Source organism: Halictus rubicundus, chromosome 2 (genome assembly GCF_050948215.1).
Source record: "Halictus rubicundus isolate RS-2024b chromosome 2, iyHalRubi1_principal, whole genome shotgun sequence".
In the NCBI taxonomy this organism is placed as follows: Eukaryota; Metazoa; Arthropoda; class Insecta; order Hymenoptera; family Halictidae; genus Halictus; species Halictus rubicundus.
In genome coordinates, this window is record NC_135150.1 from 27,155,007 (window position 1) to 27,179,860 (window position 24,854).

The 24,854-nt window shown below is 42.7% G+C and overlaps 1 protein-coding gene and 1 long non-coding RNA gene across 3 annotated transcripts in view; both read left to right on the forward strand.

Annotated features, from left to right (window-relative positions):
- Positions 1 to 24,854, forward strand: part of Pnt (ETS transcription factor pointed) — a 265,759-nt gene that overhangs the window by 157,432 nt on the left and 83,473 nt on the right. The window lies entirely within an intron of this gene.
- On the forward strand, positions 15,489 to 16,189 carry LOC143362876 (uncharacterized). Its single transcript, XR_013083707.1, has 2 exons — positions 15,489 to 15,611; positions 15,822 to 16,189. It is a non-coding gene; the product is annotated as an uncharacterized LOC143362876 (long non-coding RNA).

Below are 24,854 nucleotides of genomic sequence, written 5' to 3' on the forward strand. Positions count from 1 at the left end.
CAAGGCCATGAAGTCCTTTGCCAGGCCCAGAGGTACGGAACAACCCACCTCGCACCGACACACAACGTGTCCCCTTTCTTTCTTTCCCGGCCCGGCCCGGCCCGGCCCGAGCGTTTCACCGCGACGACACCAGTCACCTTTTGTCCGATGCTAGGGGGAACGGTAGTACGTAGAACTCCCTTCTTCATTCGCGCGAGCGTCGCAACGCCTCGCGTCGACCTCTACCTCGAGAAATACTTTGCCCCGAGGAACTTCTCTGCTAGTCCGCTCGATCGTCGAATTCATCGGACACGAGAATCGCCGACGCGTTCCGGATACTCCGGAGAATCCGAGGATTCTCCGGAGACGTCTTTCGTATGCGGCTGATAGAATCGTTTTTCCACCGCTGCAGTAATTAATTGGTGCACTCTGAACTGGATGCTGCAGAGTCGATAGAGTAATCGACAAGCTTCAACACGTTCGGCGCCGCGTCACTTATATTTGGGTGACGGAATTATGTGAGCAGGTTTTGTGAACTTGATTCGGATCTGTAACATGATGGAAAGTTGTACTCGGTATCGTACATTTAACCCTTTGCGCTCGAAGCTATTTTAACACGTTGAATGCCACTTCAGCCATACGTGGCTGACGGAATTATTTGTGCAGGTTGTAAAATGAATTTTTACGTTGGTATATTCATTGTACTGAACTTGATTGGGATCTGCAACATGCTGGAAAGTTGTACTCGGTATCATACATTTAACCCTTTGCGCTCGAAGCTATTTTAACACGTTGAATGCCACTTCAGCCATACGTGGCTGACGGAATTATTTGTGCAGGTTGTAAAATGAATTTTTACGTTGGTATATTCATTGTACTGAACTTGATTGGGATCTGTAACACGCAAGAAAGTTGGAGGATTACTCGGTATCATACATTTAATTTTTTGCAATTTTTATTTCATTAGATAACTTACTTTGATTTTAGGGAATTTTTCGGGTTTCTAGTTTGGCGTCCAAAGTATTAACTCCAAAACAAAATGTTTCTTCCTAGCCAGAACATTTCCCTTCTATATATTTCTTTTCATGTTGTACATACGAAAATGGTGCAAGTTACTCCGTACAGTACTGAAGTGTTCAGTAATTTATTGAATACAAACAAATTTAATGATGTAAAAAATATTTCGAAGTATTATTTCATTTATATTATATCATTTTTATACAAGAAGTATTATACTATTTACAGTCGCCGTTCGGGGCTAATTCTTTGGAATTTTCATTTCATTAACACTAGATTTACGGGACCCCTCAAAACGACGGGTTCTAATATTTTAAATTTAATATCATTAAGATTCTAAGGATGCATACATAAGAAATTATTTAGCAAATTTATTGGGTATATATTATTTTAAAAATATTACTAAAAATGTGGGTAGCAAGTTCTTGTTATTCTTAAAATAAGCAAAATAGTCCCTGTTAGTGCTCCGTGAACCTACTGTTCAATAACTTACTTTTCAGTTCATGGAATTTTTCGGGTTCCTAGTTGGGCGCCGAACGTGTCAAGATACTCTTCAACTTTTGGTTCCGTTTCGATTTCTCGAGGTTTCCGCGTCCGTCACGCGTTAATCACGAGAATCTTAATTGCTCGGTTCTCTCCGTCGCTGCGAGGTATACAATCCTTGAATCCTTGTTCTTCCAATTTTCTCAAGGTCTCGCTACAGACCCTGAATATCTGGAAATCGTTCCCGATTCGGATAGGAACCTGCGTCTGTCTCTTTCGACGATCCTGTCGCCGTGCGACAGTGGTAATTAGTTTTGGATGACGGTCGCGAGGATTTCCTCGATGAATCAGCAATCCCCGTGGCACGCTTCTCGCCAAAGGACTCACCCTGACTTTTGGTATCTGCGGATTAGCAGGACCAGTTTACGTGACAGGGACGCCGACAGATCGCGGCAGATGTCGTCGACGCTGCAGAAGCGCAACGGCAACCTGCGCACCGGCTGCACGCGCGCTTCCTGCAGTTGCGGGGCACCCTTCGGCAATGGTGGGGTCGACCTGTGACCCCGACACGCTCCCGGTTCTTCGGCGTCGGGCTCCTCCTCCTCGATCCTAGAAAACACGGTTCCTGAAAAAAGAAAAACGGAAGCCTCTGCTTGAACTTCTCGAGATTTTGAGCTTGGCTCGTTAAGTCCTCTTCGGTTAGGCGACACCTGCGCCGAAGAGATGCGAGAGAGCATGCTCGTTGGCGAGAACGAACATCTTTTCCCTGTATTTTTGCGGCAAGATGTTTCCGAGTCGACGGAAGAAGTTGTTACTATTTTTCTTGATTGTACGAAGTGATTTGAGAAGGTAGGAATTTGCGTAACGGATAAGTAGCCCTGTTAATTAACACTAGGTTTACGGAGCACTAACAGTGACTATTTTACTTTGTAAAGATAACAGGAACATGTGCTGCCCTAATTTTTAGCCATGTTTTTAGATAACGTATACCCAAAGAAATAAATTTGTTGAGTAATTCCTCTATCTTTAGAATATTGATAATTGTGAAGTAAAAATATTATCCCGTAAACCTAGTGTTAAGATCTCGGTTATGATTGCCTGTCGACCGGATTCATGGATTATCAGTAATTATATTTGTGCCAAGGAGTGCCACAAAAATATAAGAATTTTTCTCGATTGAACTTAACACAAATAATTGATCAAATTATGCAGAGAATATACAAATTCGTAATACACGTCCGCTTTGTACGATTACAGTGACAATTACAGTTACAATGTTTACATTGTTTCGTATATATATATATATATCAACAGTCTTAAGCAAGATTCTGAGAAAGGTTATTGTTCGAACATTTGATCAATTGTTCGAGTCTCGCTGTATTTGCACCTGCGTTCAGATCGGACCGTGTTTCCGGAAAAAAGAAAAATATTTGCAACCTTTCATTAAAACCACCGAGCCCTGAACGTGACTTAGACTTACCCCTTTATGATATCAGCAAGATTGCATTTGCTCAGGTTTCATACGATTTTTATGGTAAACTTGTACCGCAAAGAAGGAATATATTAAAAAATTTCTCGTGAAAACGTTTTCATAGTTTCAGTAATCGTTAAAGAAGAAATCAAGTCATTTTGACTGATTCGGTAGTTCTAGTCTTAACCTAGTCTTAACCAACTGCCTTAACCCTTTAATTACGAAAAGCGTATATATATATTCACCCTCACAAGTCTATCCATATATACGAAGGACGTCCACATTTTTCTTACCGTAACACCTTCACTGTTTTACCAATTGTTTCAACATAAAATTTATCGTAACTTAGCAACTGAATATCGGAAATTGTTTGAATCGTCTTCATATTGTTCGGTTCAAATCTCCGGACACCGTTTAGGTCAGTGGGCCAGTCGCAGCGACTGATACGCCGCAATCAAAGGGTTGACCATGTATCTTTGAAAAGACAAAAGCAATGCTATCGTGCCCGGTTGGTCGTGCACAGTCACGAGTCGTTGCAGTTTAAACTAACAGTTTAATTAAACAATTATACATACAGTGACTCAAAAAAAATTGATCAAATGTTTAATTCTGTTTCAATTTTTATTTCATTGAACACGTGTTAATAAGATATGCAACAAAATATTTTATTATAACACATACATAGTTTTCGTGGTTCGTATAACACAGAATCAACTTGAATACGTTACACCTTTTAAACAAAACTAAATGAAATTAACAAATTATGTAATGATCAAATTTTTGAGTTCGAAAAAATGAAATACTATAGTACTTCGTGTAACCTCCTTTCGCTTTCAGTACGGCTTCCATGCGTCTCGGCATACTATCCACTAAACTTTTACACTGTTCAGCCCATAAACAACTTCCCGTTTACACTGTTCAGCCTGTATGTACCGTACTATTGTCGCATGAGCTGCCTGAATTTTCTGAAAATCGGACTTTTGCGATCACACCGTACTATGAACTACGCGACCTGGTCCTAGGACAATGATCCGCATTCATCTCGTTTTTCCTTCGGATCGAGGCAGGGCGTAGAGTTTGCTTATTCGCTGACAAGTGTATTTATCATGGCCGCGTGGGGAACGCACAAATTGAATAATTCTGTTGGTCGATCAACGAGATCCACGATTCGTTTCTCGGCATCGTTGATACCGGGTCGGTGCGTGCCCGGTTATTTCCACCGGGAGTTTTGCTCGCGAGTGCATCCGATGAAACGCGGGTTAATGATAAATCTCACGGGCGGATTACAGCGGTACGAGAGCAAGAGAGATAGAGAGAACTAAAGAGAGGGAGAGAGGAGAACAGAGAGATAGAAGGCAAAGCATACGCGGGCCTAAGTAGGGGATATATCTCGAGCGGAGAAGCTATCCGAGTTCTTCCTGGCAACCGGTTCCAGGGAATGGCTCGATCCGTTTTGTTCATGTAGATATCACCGAGCCGAAGGGTGATTCGCGCGTCGAGCTCTCTTTCCTGAACCGAGAGTCTCGGCTAGCCGGGAGCCGGGCCGGACTCTAGATCCTATTCGATCTCGATCCCGATTCCGGAGCGGCCACCTAAGGGTTCGATCGGTCGCGAAATTACAGAGACCCACGGGACACACCGTGTCGTCGCCGGGACGGATTTGCGATTTTTCGGGAAAGGCGTTCTCGCGTCGAAATTCCCTGCGCTAATTGCGGTTTCGGCCCGAGCAATTTCGATCCGATCGCGGATAAGGAGATACCGGGGAGAGGGGAGGGGGTAGAAGGGTGAAGAGAGAGGAGGGGAGAGGAGGGGAGAGGGAGAACGTGTGCTCGCGTGTAATTCCCCTCGGTCGATTACCGCCGTCTCCCGACCACGAAAACCGCCCCGGCGACCTCGCGAATTAATAACAGCTCGAAACGAGAGAGCGACGATGCTTGCCCGGCGCGCAACTGCCCGTAGCCGGCAACAGCAACGTAGCATTTCGATAAGTAACTTCGAGAAACCGGTAGCGGCCGCCCTTGCCCGATCTTTAATAACTCCGGACTTTTTTACCCTGCTCCCGATCATCCTTCTGCGAACGCGTCTTGAAATTTTTCGAGCCAACGCCCTTTAAAACTCTTTCTCTCTCTCTCTCTCTCTTCTGTCAACAGACGGTGCTCGATCAACCCATATGCGAAGCACGCGATTTTTAGGCCATCGGGAGAAAGGGGACAGGAATTTTCTGAATTTTACATCTTTCACGCGGTGACAAAGCGTGTCCCAAAATGACCCGACGTTTTAACCCTTAGCACTCGAATGGTGTAAGGCACCACTAAAAATGGCTGTATTCAAAATATTTTTTGCATTATCAAATTCGTTCGCAATTTACTAAACATTTCAGTATTGTACGATGAAATTGCACCATTTTTGTATGTATAACATGGAAAAATACAGGGTATAATACATGCTTAGATAGTAAATAAGAATGCTGAATAAGAATAACATTGAAGGACCTTAGTATTGTTAGTTTAACTACGACCATTTATTATCTATTACAAGTCTGAACCGTGATGAACGTGTTCTGCTTTCATATTCTAAATCTTATACGTTTTCCCTGTCTGCGACCTTGAACGACCTTGGAATAATTATTGTCACTGAATTCCTAACGAAAGGGACTATCATTGTAGGTGTTTAAAAAAGGGTGGTTCCATTTTAAAAACGTCAAGGTGACCTTGACATCTCTAAAAAAATGACAGAAAAATGAAATTTTTGTATGGCATCGTGTCAGCCCCATTGTACCATTCAACTTTGTCCTTACCATATTTTACGTATTTTTAGAAACAACAAAAATATTTGAGGTGCAAACGTTAGGTGACTCACCCTGTATATAGAAGGGAAATATTCTAGGTCGCAAGAAATGTTTCATCCTTAACACCCTTAACAAAGGGTTAAATTATTAATAAAACGTATTTTTTTTTAAGTATGAGTGTTTTCATTGTAACACTAGATTTACGGGACCCGTCAAAATGACGGATTCTAATATTTTTAAATTGCGAATATTCGGATTGTAAAAATGCATCCATGAGCAATTATTTAACAAATTGATTTCTTTGGGCATATATTATTTAAAAAATGGCTACAAACTTTGATCGATACATTCATGTTATTTTTATAAAGTAATGTAAAATAGTCATTTTTAGTGCTCCGTAAACCTAGTGTTAAAATAACGCACAAACATGGAGGTTAGGGAACACAATATCTGATAAATGGCCGCCTCTCGTCCCCGTTTGCAAACGTTCACTCTTCCGACGAAATTTTCGATAACAGTTTCGCATAATTGCGGACTAATTTCAGTAAAGCTGCGTCCAATTGCTTCCTTGGTCTATGGAATGGTCTGTGGATAATTGGCACACACTTATCCCTTCAGAAAACCCCAAAGAAAAAAGTCCAATGGCGTCAAATCGCAGGATCTCGGTGGCCAATTCACATCTCCTCGGCGGATTTTAAAAAACGGACTTTTCGAACCGTCTGCAAAATCTTCACACCATTTTCCTAGCGAATTTTCACAATTTCTCTGCGTCGCTCGATCGCGTAATTCTCCACCACTGAACCTCAATACTTCCTGATGATTTGTCAAAGATTCTGATCTTTGAAAATGATTTCATCTTTGAAAGATGATTTGTCAAAGATCTTTGATTTGTCAAAGATTAGTACTCTATGTTCGCCACAACCAAAAAGATGGCGCGCAATTTAAAATGTCAGGTCATTTTCGGACACCCTTTATAACATTGCCAAGTATAATTAAGCTGTGTTCGAGTGGGATGATAAAAATCGGTACGATGAAAAATCAAAATCAGACGATCCAGGATGCCTGATGGTTTAAAACTCTTTCGAGCGAGGTGGTCTCTAGAGGTCTTGGTCCGGCACTGGGAACGAATTTTACAGTTTTTCATTTTTTCTTGGAATCGCGAGGATGCCTCGCGAGAAACCGTCGGTCGGCAATCATCGGTCCGCAGATTTTTATTTCGTCGTAATTCCCCCCGCGGAAGAAGTCGAGCCGATTCGCTTTGATTGCCGCGGCGCGGCGCGGCTCGGCTCGGGATCGAGAACCGCGTGGATCGGCTAGAAGAAATCGAACGTTCGCACAATCTCTCGGCAATTTCACCTTTCCCGGCGCGCGCGCGGCAGCCGGGCGAGGTCCTGGAACAATATATGTATCGCCGCTTTCTATTAATAATCGTTGCGGCGCGGCAGCGAAGTCGGTCAATCAAATCGATCGCTCGGACCAAAGAGTCCGGCGGCACTGATCGATCGATCTCTTTCGCGGGAACTCTCGATCTTCGAGCGTGCGAGACTCGCGACGCTATTTCGACGCCCTGGCAGAGCCTCGCGTTTCCAAAAAGAAGAAGTCTCGTGGTCCAGATCTCTCTTTGACACTCGCCTCCGATCGTCAATGTCACTCCTTTATTTATCGCGAAGACGAAACGATCGAGGAAGCTCGGGAATCGTCGGTTCTCGTCGAACTGCGATGACGTTCCTTTACCTTGCTCTATTGTCTCCTTTTCAATCGAGGAACTTTGAACTTTCGTACGATCGCGCCCTGTCCGCGATTTTATTAAAACTAGACCACGGAAAAGAAAAACTGATCGATTCCGAGATACCGGAATCATGTAGACGTTCGTTTATTTTCTTAACACTGAACCTACCACCGCTGGACAAAATGACCGTTCCAGATTTTTTATTCTAGGATTACTGAAATTGTAAAGATGCTTTGAAATGATTTGAAACGATTAAATAAATATATATAGGAGATCATGTATTATAATACGAGTCAAAATAATACGCATAAAATCCAATTAAATTCAATCTCGTCATTTTGATAAGACAGCATGTATTAGTCATGTTTTAAGGCTCGGTAGGTTTAGTGTTAACACATTCGCGTCGGGTCAATTTTCACACGGTTGCTGGGCGAACTCGCAACACATGTTATTTAAAAAAAAAAAAAAAACTGGCGCAACTTTTGAACCAATTATAACATATTCGAAGATATATCGAACCGTTCCCAACGTTTTATCCATCTATTTTGAAAGCAGAAGTTTGCAGAATCTAAGAACGCATATGTACACGTCGTCCGGTGGAAAAGTGTTAATAATCTTAACGAGTTGTAAATAACGCGACCATTGTCTTGCGTTTCATCCGCACAGTTTTCTCGTAACTGCATAAAATCCAGCGTCCCATTGATTTCGCTCGTTTCACAATTTCCGAAGAAGGAACATTTTATCTTCTCGCTTGTAAAGTGCCTGATCGAAATTAGTAGAATCCGCGGTCGACTGGTTGGGCCAGTAGAAATCGCGAATCGGCAAAGGAGATCGGCATTATTGTGCGCAAAAATAATCGATAAAAATCGAACGACCGATCGATAAAAGGAGGTCCGTTCGCGACCGAAGCCGTGCAGCCAACCGGCCGAGGCGTGCTCGGGCTCGAGGATCGAGAGCACCGATCTGTTATCGGCGATCGATCTCGGCCAATTACGAGCCACCACGCCCACCGAAACGTAACGTTCTCGAAATCCGCCTCGTAATCGAGCCGTGAAACGGTGGTCGCGTCTCGATCGGTTCGTTATCTTCGCGGGGTACGCGGCGATCGCGGCGCGGGAGGGGGGGGGGGGGGCAATCGTCTTCGTTAATTAGCGGTTCGTTTAATAATATTCGATGCTCTCCGAGCAACCGCGGCGGGTTTTCGCCCGGTGGAAAAACCGCGGCGCGGCCTTGCAACGAATCGCGCCAGGACGATAACCGATTCACCGTAATCGGCCGCTTTATCTGACAGAGAGAGAGAGAGAGAGAAAGAGAGAGAGAGACCCTGGCTAATCAGCCGCGGTACGATAATTGGACCATGAGACGCGCGTTCCTGCCTCGTCGCTGTCGGCGTCGTCGATTTACCTCGAACCTATCGAACCTCGCAAACCTCGCCACAATTTAAACGGTCCGTAGATTCGCGATAAGGTAGAGCGACCACGTTACCGACAAAAATAGACGAAAAATGGTTTCACGCGCCTCAACTTTTCGTCCTTGTATGAGAGTATTTTGTCGCTGGTAAAGAGCTCGTTCGAAAGAGGAAGGTCCAATCTAGCGCGCGCTGGTCACCAGCTGACGAGATTATGCAGATATTTGGTACTATAAGCGTTGGAAGTAGGCTTGATCAAACTTAAGGGCCCGGTTTTCGTAGATTCGCGATAAAGTAGAGTGACAACGTTACCGACAAAAATGTTCGTCCTTATATGAGAGTATTTTGTCGCTGGGAAAGGGCTCGTTCATGTGAAGAAGCATACATATCTTGGAAAATGAAGAATAAAACGAGAAATAAATACTGAAAAATAGATTGCATACTTTAAGAAGAGTCGTAAACAGCGATGCGATAATGTTGTACGTACGAAATTGTACGCAGAAGATTGAAAAGGTCCATTTTAACCGTGGTAGGTTTAGTGTTAATGGCGGACGTCTTCGAATATTGTACTGGCCGCTGGAACTGGTATTTTCCGGAATGATCTTGCGTGGAAGATTTGTGGCGAAGGTTTTTGGTTGATTGTCGAGTGGTATTGAAACGGTTTGGTTTTTCGGTTTGGATGAAGCTATCGTGGTGCAGCGGCTCAGGAAGTCGGGCAGGCATGCGTCGACATTATCGCGCGAAGCACACGTCGGCTCGCAAGTTATCTCGGTGAAACACGCGGCTCCTTGATAATCGCCGGCTAACAATGCTCCGCTGCCACTTGTTGCTGACAGCCCGGCTGAAAATCTTTCCTGGTTCTGTAGTGTTGCGCGACGTTGATATCCTATCTGCAGCGTCCCTGGCAGCGTCCCGCTTCATCGGGATAGTTGTACCATTTTGTCAACGATTTCGCTGTTTATGCGAGGCTGGTCTGCGCCCTCTAAGAAATGCGTTCCCTTACTTGGATCGAAAAGACGTAGCAAAATTATTGCTCGTGCGATTCATCACTAATTTTTATCTTCTCGAGCTCGCCCCACACAGCAAATAGTCGAAAGAATGAGTCCCTCTGTCCTGCGATAATAGTAACATGTGAAGATTTAAAGAAAAGATGTAAGTTTCGTGACATCTGTCATTCGTTTTGACACATCTTTCAATTTTTAAGGCTAACCTAATTGTTACGAATTACAGCTATTTTTCTTATTTCATCCGCTGATCGAAATCAATTGTTCCGTTTCAGTTGAGTATCAACCCATTGTGAAAGTAAGATGAAAAACAGAGAGTTTGAAGTACGATGGTTCCAATAATTCTAAGCACACGCGTATACAAGTTTGAAATGCAGCAACGAAATGATTGAAAAATCCAGAAACTATCTGAACACTGAAAATAAAAATTAGGAGTAATATTTTTAATTTATTGTTCAATTTAATCCCGTTTTTTGAGAATAAATGTTGCGTTCTATATTTATATTCTTTTGCTACTATTATTATGGGATAGAGGGAGTGCCATTTTTTAAAAATTGAGCAGTATCTAGTATATGGATTCTATGCATGTACGCACACACTAAAATTATGAGATTTATTACTGTTCTGCCGCTTCCATTTTTATAAGGTATGTGCGATTGACGTTGTATATTAGGGACGTTATCGTAATGTGGTGATCTAAACCTTTTAATATTTCTCATGGCAGTATTTAAATTCCAGAAAGCAAATGATAAAGTACGAAAGTGAGTCGTGTCTAATAATTTGACCAGGCCTAATCAATGTTTAAATATTCACCAGAGTCGGTACGGTGTCCTGACGTGGTCCCCGAATAATTGATACTGTTCCGAAACCAGGAGAGAGACTCGAAGAAATTAGTTAGTCGTAATTTGTATCTGGTACAGAGAGCGCGTACAGTCTGTTTAATACCCAATACAGCAAAGATTGTGCCAATTCAAACACACAATGTCTCCTCTAATACGCAATAGCCCCAATTCTCTTAGTATCATTTCTGTCACCGAGAGGTTCAAGTCATTTCGAGACGAGTGCCGTATACGCTAAACGATTCGAAGCACTATTCTTGTGCCAGCACCCGAAACGGTCAAAAATGAGTGTTGGAAGTGCAGCAAAACATCTGCACGAGTCTCGCGAATTTGTAAATAAGTGGGTGCAACGTTACAAAGAGACAAATTGCGTCGACGATCTCCCTGATCGAGGTTCGAAGCGAGCCACGACGAAAAGGAACGATGAAGCAATTCTGCAGCTTTTTTCGAAAAATCTGACACTTTCCTTACGCAAAGCGCGAGCAATGTTAGCGAAAAAGGGCATAAAAATAGGCATGGTAACGATTAAACGTCGGTGGGAAGAAAATAAAGTTGCACGGCGTAGTACACTTTCGAAGCCGTTGCTTTCAACAAAGCGCGTCGAAAAACGGTCGGCGTGGGCACATGAAAACGTTTGTCGCGATTGGAACAATGTCCAATCTCGGTCCCCCGATGCCAATCCAATCGAAAACGTTTGGTCTCTCGTGAAGTACAAACTCCGAGGAAAGCGAATTTTCAAATTGAAGACGCTAGTTCGCCGTATTCGAGAAATATGGAGATCTCTTCCTGTCCGATACGCCGCAAAGCTGGTTCAAAGTATGCCCAGACGTTGCGAAGCAATAATCGCTGATGGCGGTGATTGGACGCATTATTAAGCAACTGCGTATCAGTTCTTTAAATGCACTTTCGACCTGTACAACCTTTTTTACAGAAAAGATCTATTCGCACTCAGATATCGCGTCCACGCTCTTGTGGAACAGACTGTATATAGAGCACGATGATGAATATATATGACGAATGCGAGCGGCTGTTTGCACACTTCCCACAGCTCCTGTGTCGTTCGGGTCGGGCCAGGGAGCCGCGTGCACCACGGTGGCTGGATCATAGTATTTTTCCCTGTTTCCGCTCGGTATCCATTCAGCCGATTTAACGAGCGCAAGCCAACCAACGATCCCCCCGCCACAGTGAACCGAACCGTGCCGAGCCGAGAGAGCGTATTAACACGTCGAGTCTCATACTTTCGCCGATCGGACGGGAGCAATAATTAACCGCAACGTGCCCGGTGTCCGCCCTTATCTGCTCGAGACACGCGGTTCCGCGATAATCACGGTTCGACAATGTTGCCGTCGCTTGTTAACATCGCGTTATCGAGTCGGTAGCAGAGCAAGGATCGCTCGATCCTCCTCACGGACACTTATCGGGCCGACCGATCGCCCGCGACGCTGCAACCGGGATTACCCGGGCCTCCGAGCTTAGGCTTTTCTTTCCGACTCGAAAATCATCGTCGATCCTCTATCAGATAAATAAATCGCGGTCGGGAATTCCGCGGACGATTCGAAATTCTCGCGGCCGCTTCCGGTCGACGATCAAACCGAGCTCTCCTGCCAACGATACTGTTCCAACCGTGTTATTCCGGTCGAGGAAACGCTATCCCTGGACTCTCATGCGATTTCTTATCTCTCATCGTTATATACAATATTCCACATAATTAACACTGGAACTACCGAGCAATAAATGCGACTGAAGTATACTGCTTTGTAACAGTGACAAGACTGTGCTCAGTCGGACTCGATACAACTTTTATTGTAATACGTGCTTGAATGAAGAGGTTCGTTAAAAAATGTCCGTTGAAAACATTTTTACAATTTCAGTAGTTGTGAAAGAAAAAGTTACATTAATTGTGAAAGGAAACTAATTAAAGAACTATTACCGGTAGTTCTGGACGTCTGTTACTCTAAAGAATAAATTGATTAGTACATCACTATTAAGGTGATATCTAATCACTATTAAGAAATCACTATTAGGTACATGAAATGTTCGAATTCAGAATGCAAATGTTCTGAAAGCAGCTTGAGAAATTCATTTTATTCGTGATACGATTGAACAGTTGTGTAATAGTTAATCCTTTGCGATCGTATGTCTGCTCTCAGCCACCACAGTATAAAGAATAATGCTGATCTCACGTTACCCCCATAAGCATATATAAAAAGAATCCATATAAAGAAGATTGAATGATGGAGAACCATAAAACATAATTCTTACATAAAATTAAAACATATTCTCGTGTTACGTATATCTAAAGGTTAAAGAAGAATGAATCAATTTTGTTTCTCTTTCGTGTCAATGTTCAACGAAAATTAATTCCGACCAGCACGACACCCACCGACTGCAAAGGGTTAAATTTAACGAGGAATATTTTATCGTTTAACCAGTTAACTGTGGAATTTAATTTGAAAAATCCGTCACGGCGCGGAATGCAAATCAAGACGAATATACACGTCGAACGCAGGCGGCCATTATAAAAGCCAAAGACCCTGTAAAGCTAAACGAGAAATACATTTTTATTCGATAAGAAATGAACAATTCAGAGTTTCGGATTCACGAACGCCCTTAACTGGTCACTAATCGAATTTCTAAAATAAATTTTGAGTTCATCATTCGGATCTGTACAATCTGAAACAGTTCCAGAGATGCTCCACGTCATGAGCTTCGACTCTTCGATTTTAATTGGAACGATGAAATATCGTGGAATTTTTGGGGGGATGAAACATCCCAGTTTCTGAAGTCCCTTAGTCTCGGGAACCTTCTGGGCAGAGAAGCTACCTAAAACCTCTCCCCACCAAAGCCTCCCTCGTCGATCGATCGACGAGTTTCGAGGAGTGCTATTGTTCTGCGACGTTGAAGCGGTAGGCGTGGCTGGGAAGCCCATTAGAATCGCAGCGCGCCGCGGGCAAACAAGCTGGTGGCGCGGCTAGATAAGGTCTATCTGATAGCAGCCGGATAGTCCTGGTCATGTTCCCTTCGAGGAAAACCGCTGGGCACAGGATGCTCGCGTGGAAGTCTAGGGAAAGCACGATAAACATATCCACGGATCTGTCGTTCCCGTTCTGGCCACCCGAGAATACCAGCCACCGGTTTTCCACTATTTTCGGGGAAACGCTCCCGGGAGATTTGCTGTCTGTCGCTGTTGCTTGCTGGTCGCCGGTGGTATACGCGTGCGGTTAAATATAGTAAAGGGAGGCGGGCCATCCCTCGTTCCGGCCGAATTTACACGCTGTTCAGGGTAAATGGTCTCCTCCCTTCGCCGAGGGTGTTCTCCCCCTGGAACGCTGCTGCCGCGCCGAGAGCAACAGGTGTACCGGTCACGTGCAGAACCGACACACGCGCCCGAAACACCGGCGCCGTCCGTTTCATTGAACCGATCGATCGATCGATCGACCGACGCGTCTCGCTCAGCAAACACGCTCCGGGTTTTTCTACCACGCCGGGGAAAATCGGCTTTCCAATCCCCGGGAGAAAATTGTCGCCGAAGTTGCGACACGCTTGACACTTAATTATCGGGGGCCCGCGAGTGCCGGTTCGGATCACGAACGTTTCTCGGAGATCGGCTCTCGATTAGGGAAAGAGAAGGAAACCGCGACCGTTGCCGATCGCGAACGACTGACTGAATTTCTTGCGTGCGAAACGCGATCGACCATCTCTCTCTCTCTCTCTCTTACCGCTGTCGAACCTAGGAAAAGGGTTGTGGGTGTCATCCGCGTCAGGTTAGACGCCATCTTGCACGCTTTCCCAGCCATTGTGGCCGCTTCTGTAAACCCTTTGCGCGAGACGAGGACCGGCATTGTCTTCGGAACGCTGTTATCGTAACGTGGTTATTTATGCAAATTTTTGTATAGACGAACACCCCAGGGAAAAATTTATTTGGAACGTTGGAGGTTTTTCTGGAAGGATTTATTAATCAGATTTTCTTGTAACCTGCGGGACAGTGTGTATGTACGTTCTCGTTCGTCCTCCCTATCGACGAGACACACTGTTCCATGACGATTTTACTCGAAAGGCGCCATTCACGAGTGAATTATTCATCCCATCATATCGATTTTCGATTAACTTTGAGCTGAAGAAATGTGGAACGGATGGGGGCTTAATAGAAAGTAGTTATTTCCTTCCGCTGTTCTCTCGAGAAAACCTCCCGGTCGACGAAAGAAATTGTTCCCCCATTCTTAATTCTATAAAAACATTAATTTCTTTTTTATTTGATTAAAAAGTGGAAAAATTGCCGTTTCTCACGATTTTCGACTTAAAGTCGCACTTTTAATCGTTTATAACTCGTAAACGAATTAACCAGTATCGGTGAAATTTTCAGCATGGATATAATTTATTCGAGCGAATCAAATACATTCTTGAAATTTTCAATACAGGCTCAGATAAAAAAGCTGGAAAAACCAACTTTTACTATTTCTTTTGGGATTCCGACCAATTCAAATTTTTTTCAAAAATCTTTTACACCTCGTCTAATAAACTAATCCTTCTAACTTCACAATAAAATTCAAGTCATTTGATCCAATGTTTAAAAAGTTATGTCGCTTCGAATAGTGTAGACTCAGTTTTGCTCGTTAGTGTATATATTTTTCGTGTTACATATACGGGAATGGTGCAATTCACTCCTACAAAACTGAAATGTTCAGTAATTTATTAAATACAAACAAATTTAATAATTTAAAGAATGTTGTGAATAATGATATAGCAATTCTTAGTGTTGCCTTACGAATTTATAGATATCTAGTTTTTTTAGAAGTCAATTTAATTCATATATTTATTTTAATATATATATATTATTATATATAAATATAAATAATTTAAGTGATAAACTTTAAGTTAAATTTATAATTTTTGGTTAAATATTTATGAATTAGTTTTAAAATTTAATACATTATAAAAAAAATTTAATAATGTAATGATATATATATATATATATATATATATATGTATATATGTAAAAATTTAATTAATTATAAAAAAAATTAAATAAATTAAATATTTAAAGATATAATGATAATATAAGTAATTTATTACATAAATATAAATATATATATAATATTAAAGAATTTGGCAAAAATTATACTCACCTGTTTAACACAAACATGTCTTTTTGATTTTAAAGTTGTCCCTGCTCCATGAAGAGTTTTAAATAGCTGCAGTATACTGACTGTACAAAGGTAGCATAATCATTTGTCTTTTAATTGAAGGCTAGAATGAAAGGGTCGATGAAGTATAAACTGTTTCAATGTTAAAAAATAAAATAAAATTTTAAGTAAAAATGCTGAAATTAATTTAAGGGACGATAAGACCCTATAGAATTTAATAGATTAATAAAAATTTTTAATTTATTTCTAAAAAAGTTTATTAATCTTATTTTATTGGGGTGATACTTAAATTGAAGAAACTTTAAATTAAGTAATCATAAATTAATGCCAAGGGTTCATTTGTATGCCAAGGGGTTAAGGGCTGGACAGCGAGACAGCTCGTCAATTTTCTCGCGCGCGGTGTCGTCGGGCCGCCGCGGGCCGGAAAAATGTTTGTAACATCGAAAAAACGGCGGAGCGGAAGATTTTGGAAGCACGGTGTGCGCGACGCAGTGCGACGCAAGGCGACGCAGGGCGACGCGATGCGACGCGGCGGCTAGTAGTTTGTTCAGGACAGCTGCCGCAGTTGTTTGGCTGCTGAGTATATTCCAGAGTCGCCGTGGAAAGAGGGATAAGCCAGAAGACGTTGCCAGCACGTGCCCCGTGTCCGTTAAACTCATCCACAAACCTCATCCTCTCCGGCGTGTTCCACGTGGAGGGAAAAAAATTACGACCCCGTCAGCACAGCCGGAGAAGCTGCTCGATCGCTTTTCTTTTTTTTTAGCGATCGGCAGTCGCGTCGGCGCGACGTGTCGCCAGGAAAATTTCTTTCGAACCCCGTGTCCTGTTCTCCCCTAAATAATCGTCGACTCGACGGAACGCGACTACCGAACTCGATTTTTCCACCGTTCGTTCGAACCGCCTCGAAGCGTATTGTTCCTGTCGTTTTCCGCGTCGGACAGTAAGATGATCGCTCGATGCTCGATCGCTTTTCTTTTTTTTTCAGCGATCGGCAGTCGCGTCGCACAGTGGTTCAGATTGTGGAAAATCGTGTGACATTTTTGGATAACTTTGAAACCGTATGTGATATTAACGTGCAACTCGAACCAGATAATGTTGAATTGTTAGCCTACGGATAGGTTAAAGAAGAATTGTATCACAATTGTTGTTGTTCTTACTATTACTATTATTTTCATTGCACTTTTTATTTTAAATATTTATTAAATCTAAAGCTTCTGCTTCTAACAGCCTGACTTTTTTTCTGTATGATTTTGTTCTAATGCTAGATATATATGGATCAGATGTTAAAAGTAATCGATTCAATATGTCTTCGTTTGTGCATAATCTTGAATTTTTTCGCGTGTTTCTACGTCGTATGCGTTTGAAATCATTATGACGCGTTTCTTGGGCCTCCTCTGAAAGTTGCCATACTGGCAACAACGCATTTTTTATCATTTCCGCCCCATGTATTAGTATTTTATGAATTGACGCTGGCATGTAATACCATCCATAATTGTTTACATAATGCATTGCCGTATCTTGTGCATATTTTTTAAATTTTACTATGTCCACTGTGTAGGGCGATGAAATGACCTATAATAAAAAATGAATATACATATACTATGAAAAATTTCCAAATGTTTTGAAAAGGAAGTACCTGAAGTATAACGTGGAACCTTTTAATTAATTTTTATATCAATTCCCGTGATTTCGGCTGATATTTTAGCGTTGGAGAAAAACTTTCGGGCTGTATTACCATCGTTCGATGACTCTTCTCCTTGCAGAGTTTCATCAATTCATGCGATACCGCGTCCAACATTAACAGCTTTAAACAATAATAATTTGAACAGTGGGACAAGGGGGGAATTAATTCTTTCATGATTATTTAGAGGAAGGTGTGCCGAACATATTCCTGTTTGTAGAGCCTGGGATCTTTTGGGATAAAAAAGATCTCCTCCGACAAACATATAAAATTTTTTAAATCTGTCACGTATCGTTCAGCATTATTTTTTAAATATATTATTATCAGTTATTACTAAAAAAATATATGGTTTCTTATTGGAAAGGGGTGCTCTATATCGTGCAAAAAAAAAAAATTAAGAGAAAATATGGGACAAGACGATGAGGACATCGCAAAGAACTTAAGCAATTTTTCTTGGTGAAATATGCTACTTTCAAAACGTTCGACTTTAAATGATCATAGAAACTAAAATATGTCTTCAATTTCATTAATTTCTTCATTCTCGAGGTCTCTAGACATTTACGAAGCAATACAAATTGATTGGTTTTCAATTTCGAAAAGTCGACTTTTTGGTCGAATGTCCCTACATTCTGCGATCCGGGCCACTGTGCGTCGGCGCGGCGTGTCGCCAGGAAAATTTCTTTCGAGCCCCGTCTCGTCTTCTCCCCTAAATAATCGTCGAGTCGACGGAACGCGACTACCGAACTCGATTTTTCCACCGGTCGTTCGAACCGCCTCGAAGCGTATTGTTCCGGTCGTTTTCCGCGTCGGACAGTAGGATGATCGCTCGATGCTCGTTCGCGGCGATGACGGCGTACTTTGCAATGGAAAACAGCCGGTGTATTTTCTCGCCGCGCGATTGTGTGCGCGAAAAATGCAGATCGCCGGCGATTTAGCATACCAAATCGCCGGCGCGCTCGCCCCGACATTAATTTCTCGAGCGAAAGAAATCGCGGAAGCGGCCGGGATCGCGTCGAACCGAGCTTTCTATCGCGGATAAACTGGCCCCCGTCGAATGAAATCGTTCGCCGTTTAATCGTCCCCATTGTTCCACGGAACACGCTCCTAGGTATAGGCGTATCGGATACCCCTCGGATCGACTTTTTCGCTCGAAAACGATTTCGCGACTCCCGGTGGATATTCCTGCGCGTGGCGGCTCGCGTCCCAATTTCTGGCTCGAAGAAAATTCTAATTACGAAGATACGATCTCGAATGTAAACAGCCTTTAATCGGTCCCAGTTCCCAGGGAGGACCCGCCGGGAAACGATAATGAATTCGAGGCGTCCCGACGCGACACGACACCGCCAGAGATGGTATAATGTATGTCCGCGTTAAGAACCGAACGATGGATCTTGTTTCGGCATAGAAATGCGTTTTTTAAGACAATTAAGGTTATCGGGCGAAGGGAATATTTTTCTCTGTCGGACGTGCACAATCGGCACGAGGGTAGGTAAGACGGTGGACGGTAAGCAGGCCGCAAAATAACGCAGTCTATGCAAATTTATGTTGAACGAGACGGGTCAAGTGTCGTCGGCTGGGTCGCGGGTCGTCGCCCATTTGCATTTCCATTCGATTAAGCAATGGCCGCCGCCGCCGTTCACGGCGAGGCTTCGATCGGTTGATATCGAATTTTATTTAGAGAAAAAATCAACTGGCTCCGACCAGCACCTGCGCTCCTCGCCTCGGAGTTCGACGACGACCGAGTCCAAATTCTATTCTACAGGGCACGCCTTAAACCTAAGAGTCATATCCGTCTACAAGTCATAAGAGCCTATGACTACTAAGCGATAGTGACTATCGTATCGAATTTTATTTAGAGAAAAAATCAACCGGCTCCGACCAGCACCTGCGCTCCTCGCCTCGGACTTCGACGACGACCGAGTCCAAATTCTATTCCTTTTCTTCAATCCCTCTCCAAACTTCTACAATTTATTTTGGAGAAGGAAATTTGGATATTTTCCGCAAGTATTTCCCGAGGTAAGAACACATGTTCTCCCATGGGACGCTGTCGTCGTTTGCTGCATTGAAATCTCTCTCTCTCTCTCTCTCTCTCTCTGGAATTACGAAGCCACGCCCACTCGACGCTTGCACAACACAGAGAGAACAAAATAAACAGTCCTTTGTCTTTTCCTCCGGCATCTTTTGCTTCGTAGCATCGTCCCCAGGGCGATCTCGTTATTTGCTCAGGCCAGATTAACTCTGTGGAGCACTGGCCTGATGATGTCGAGGTCGAGACCAACTAGACCACGCCCGCTAAAACCATACAACGGAGAATAAAACAAATAAGTTTCTTTTCCCGACATATTTTCCTTTTCCTGCGAGAGGTATTGGTATACTGTCAGTCCCACAAGTACGCTCTTAAAAATCGCGTAACTTTGTCAATACTGGACTATACTACTTGAACTTTTTGGAGAAGTTAGAACAGGATCGCTACGTAACGCGAGAAAAAGGTTTGATTAAAATTGCAATCGGTCGAAATTACAGAGAAAGTACCAAAAGTTGTGTCTTGCAACCTTTTTAACACTAGATTTACGGGACCCGTTAAAATGACGGATTCTAATATTTTTAAATTGCGAATATTGAGATTGTGAAAATGCATCCATGAGCAATTATTTAACAAATTGATTTCTTTGGGTATATATCAAAATGACGGATTCTAATATTTTTGAATTGCGAATATTGAGATTGTGAAAATGCATCCATGAGCAATTATTTAACAAATTGATTTCTTTGGGTATATATCAAAATGACGGATTCTAATATTTTTGAATTGCGAATATTCAGATTGTAACAATGCATCCACGAGCAATTATTTAACAAATTGATTTCTTTGGGTATATATTATTTTAAAAAATGGCCACAAACTTTGATCGATACATTCATGTGATTTTTATAAGGTAATGTAAAATAGTCATTTTTAGTGCTCCGTAAAGCTAGTGTTAAGCGGGCTTACATTAAAAATTTAAAAAGTACGTTTTGCACATCTGTATCAATTATACATATTCCGAATATTTCATCTAAATCGGTCGACATTGCACCGAGCTGCAAACGTTTAACGATGAGAACTTGAAAGTCGCAGAATGTTGGCCTTCCCAGGGAATTTCGCCCTTATGCGATCATTTTGGAACATCTGCATCTCGTTGCAAGGTTCGCCGATTTCGATGAAATTCTCAATTCATACAGATCGTACTTTCAAAATATATACAAATCGTACTTTCTAAACTTTCAATGTAAGTCCACATAAAAAGGTTGCAAAATACAACTATTACTATTTTCTCTGCGACCAATTGCAATTTTTCGAAAAAAATTTGTTCCCTTTATGTAGCGATTCAATTGTTCTAACTTCTCAAAAAAGTTCAAGTAGTATAGTCAAATATTGACAAAATTATGCTATTTCTAAGAGCGATTGGCGTCTTTGCGTCTCTGAAATGGCTGCATCGACCGCGAGCGCAACGAGGCCACGCCCACTCAGGGCAATCTTCATACAAAAAAACTCGAAATAGCGTTTCAGCAATCCTATTCTAAAATACACAAAGACGTACAAGCTCGTGAGACATCCTCAGGCAAAGGAATACACCCGTGAGCAAGGATTGCCTCCAGGGTGCAGTCCCGACGAAGCCAAGGGCAAAGAAGCCACGCCCTCCGCAGACAATTCAGAGAAGAGAGTACAGACGCGGATAATTAATTTGTCTCCCGCGAAGATGTCCCGCGGTGCGATCCAAGTGGTTCCAGGGGGCAAATAGATAGCGTCGCGTGTGTCACAGAGGATTCCTCGATCAGGGAGGTCCGAGGGACGAGACCGCGATCGAAACGGTCGATCCTCGGTCCGCGAAATCCTCGGGATCGCTTGTATTACGCACGGCTCGGCTCGGCCGATCGTACGGCGCATTCGCAACGAGCCAGAACCACAGGCGTCGTTCCCGCAAAAGTACGCCGATTGAGATTCCGTCCACGGCGACGCGTTGCGTCGTGGCACGTGGGGTTTCCATTCGACTCCTCCGGGAGCCGTTCGTTCTTTCTGCCTCCGTCGTTCCTTCCTTCCTTCCTTCCTTCCTATCCACCTTTTCCACCGTTCCTTCTGCAATCACACGCTCCTCCGCGTCGCTCGGACCGCGATGAATAATTCCGCAACGTCGCTGATACACTTCGCACCCGCGCCGCGGAATCCTCCCCGAGGCGACTTCGAACTCGACGCGACAGGCGACCTGTTTGGCGTCTACGATTCTTCGTCGGATTCTTCGCGCGACTTTTCTTTTTCGGTAGGATCGTCGATCCGACGCGATTCTGATCTTCCTTATCAGGAACGAGCAACCAGGTCGCTTTAATTAACGCCGTTCACGAGCGAACCGCGATCCTGGAATGTCCCGGAAGATTAAATTCATTCGGTTAATGAAACTGCAACCGAAATGTTCGAATTGGTCGCGGCATTACTAGAGTACTTCGACTGTTTCCGAGGCTACGTGTCCTGATAAAATTCGACTCGATGTGGCACCATGAAAAAATGAACTTTTGGAACACTGGATACCGATTGGGTTGGAGGAGGTGCGATTTTTATGACGCCTCGAATGTTTTGACCGCTCTTTGTCCCTAGCGCCGGAACAATGAATGTTACTCTGTGGAAGATTCTCTCGGTTGGTCTAACCAAGAACATGCTCGTTATTGTTGTTTTTGTATTAATTTATTGTCCCCCTCAGGGTTACAATCCCATTACGTCACATCTCCTTCAACTCGCAAAATCGCAGACCACTAAATACACAGGGAGAGCGAGAGAGAGTGAGCTATTGTCGCTTTTCAGTATAATAAGTATAATAAAATAATAAAAGTTATTGTTGTTATTAAACTGCGGATTTTACCGCTCTTTATCTCTACCGCCTGAACAATTTAGAATGTTACTCTGTTGAAGATTCTCTCGTTTGGTCTAACCAAGACCATGCTCGTTATTGTTGTTATTAAACTGCGGATTTTACGCGTTTACGGCAGTGGTTCGCGGACGTGATAGCATTCATAGTGATGCAAAATGACATGAATGCTATGGCATTCAAATTTTCAAGCCGATTTTTATTCATGTAATTTTATACAATCTTAATCTTTTTGGAATTAATATACACTTCAAATTGACATTTGTTCTTGTAATTTAATTTGTGATTTGTAATGTATTTAAAAAATACATTTAATTTGTCATTACTAATGACAGTGAACTTATTATTATTGTTTATGTCTAACCAGATTTCGGATAGTACAACTAGTTTCAAGAAAAATTGTCTGTCTTTCTTTGCAGCTCATTGAAACTTTTACTGTCCGTGAACGTGTTAAACCTGTCCAAAGATTGAAATAATTCAAAAGTAGGGACGTATTTATTCTCAGCCTTTCGAAGTTATCGAAGGAGAGAAATTTCCACATGGTTCGAACTTCTTGAAATGTTTCTTCTGCAATACATATCTGCAGTCTAATTGACGCCACTATCTTAGTCCAAGATTAGAAGATTTGTGCACACCAGCCAAGCCAATCTACAATAGTCCCAAAAAAGATTTCCGATAGATTTACTGTAAAGGGAGCGGGAGAAAAAAGAATAAAAATCATTGGCATATGAAATTGGTCCTAAATCCTCTCGCATAGATCGTCATGGAGACAGCCTAATTAACGCCACTATCGTAGTCCAAGATTACAACATTCGTACACACCAGCCAAGCCAATCTACAATAGTCCCCAAAAAAAGATTTCCAATAGATTTACTGTAAAGAAAGCGCGAGAAAAAAGAATAAAGATCATTGGCGGATGAAATTGGCCCTAAATCCTCTCGCATAGATCGTCATGGAGACAGCCTAATTAACGCCACTATCCTAGTCCAAGATTACAACATTCGTACACACCAGCCAAGCCAATCTACAATAGTTCCCAAAAAAAGATTTCCGATAGATTTACTGTAAAGGAAGTGTGAGAAAAAAGAATAAAGATCATTGGCGGATGAAATTGGTCCTTAATCCTCTCGCATAGATCGTTATAGAGACGACCTAATTAACGCCACTATCGCAGTCCAAGATTACAACATTCGTACACACCAGCCAAGCCAATCTACAATAGTTCCCAAAAAAAGATTTCCGATAGATTTACTGTAAAGGGAGCGGGAGAAAAAAGAATAAAAATCATTGGCATATGAAATTGGCCCTAAATCCTCTCGCATAGATCGTCATGGAGACAGTCAGGTAGGCGACTCGGTCGTCTTCGGTTCGGAACGATGCATCGATACTTTGCACACACGTTCGCAGCCGTGCAGCTCGGTTCGTATGCAAATTCATGGTCGCGCGTATTCGCTGCGTGCGAGCGAACTGCGTGTGTGTGCGTGGCCCTACAGTGGCGCGCGCGCGCGTTCGCCCGTGCGAGTTGAGACAAAGGTGCTTATGGGTTACGGGAGACTTACCGTGCGTGCACGCCATACATACTTAATGAACTTTCGGCGGAGCGTCGTCCGAGGAGAGCGGCTAACGACGGCTCGCAGTCATTTTCGAAATTAACACCGACACAGACACTCGAGCAATTAACGCGCGCAAGGTGAGACCCCGGAGCCGCGGTAGCCACTCGGAAAAAACTTCTTGAAACTTCGCTTCTTCGAAGAGGACAACTTATGAAATTTGAAGTAAAGATTGATTCACACCGCGAACATGCGGCGAAGGGAAATTACTCGATCAATCGAATTATTTGAATAGACGGGATGATCGGTGGTAAATAAGTCGAAATACAGTGAATTCTCGATATATGTCGTGCATCGTCCAGGAGACATACACGAGTTATGTTTACACTTCTCGGCATACGAGACCTCTCGAGCGGTAGTGGGGATAGTTCCGCGACGTTTATCATCCAGGCGTTGACGACATATACAGAGAAATCACTGTACATAGTCTGCGAGCTAATAATATACAATTTCTCAGTAGAGGTACTTTTAATTCGTGCGTACAATGAAGAAGTAAAATTAAAATTTGGTTAATTCAATTGTGAAACTATGAATCTAATGAAATAAATCTATGAAAATCATTTCGTAACAATAACATAGTGTGTAGATAATAAAAATGATGAGAATCGTGTTGTTTAAACATTGTCCGTGCACAAAGGTTGCATCAATACCACAGTTATAAGCGACCACGTGACAATTCCAATAATAATTCCGCGACGTTTATCATCGAGCCCTTGGCGACACTTACAGAGAAATCACTATATCGTCCCGGAGTGCTACCCTCACGGTAGTGGTAGCGGTAGTAGGGATAATTCCGCGACGTT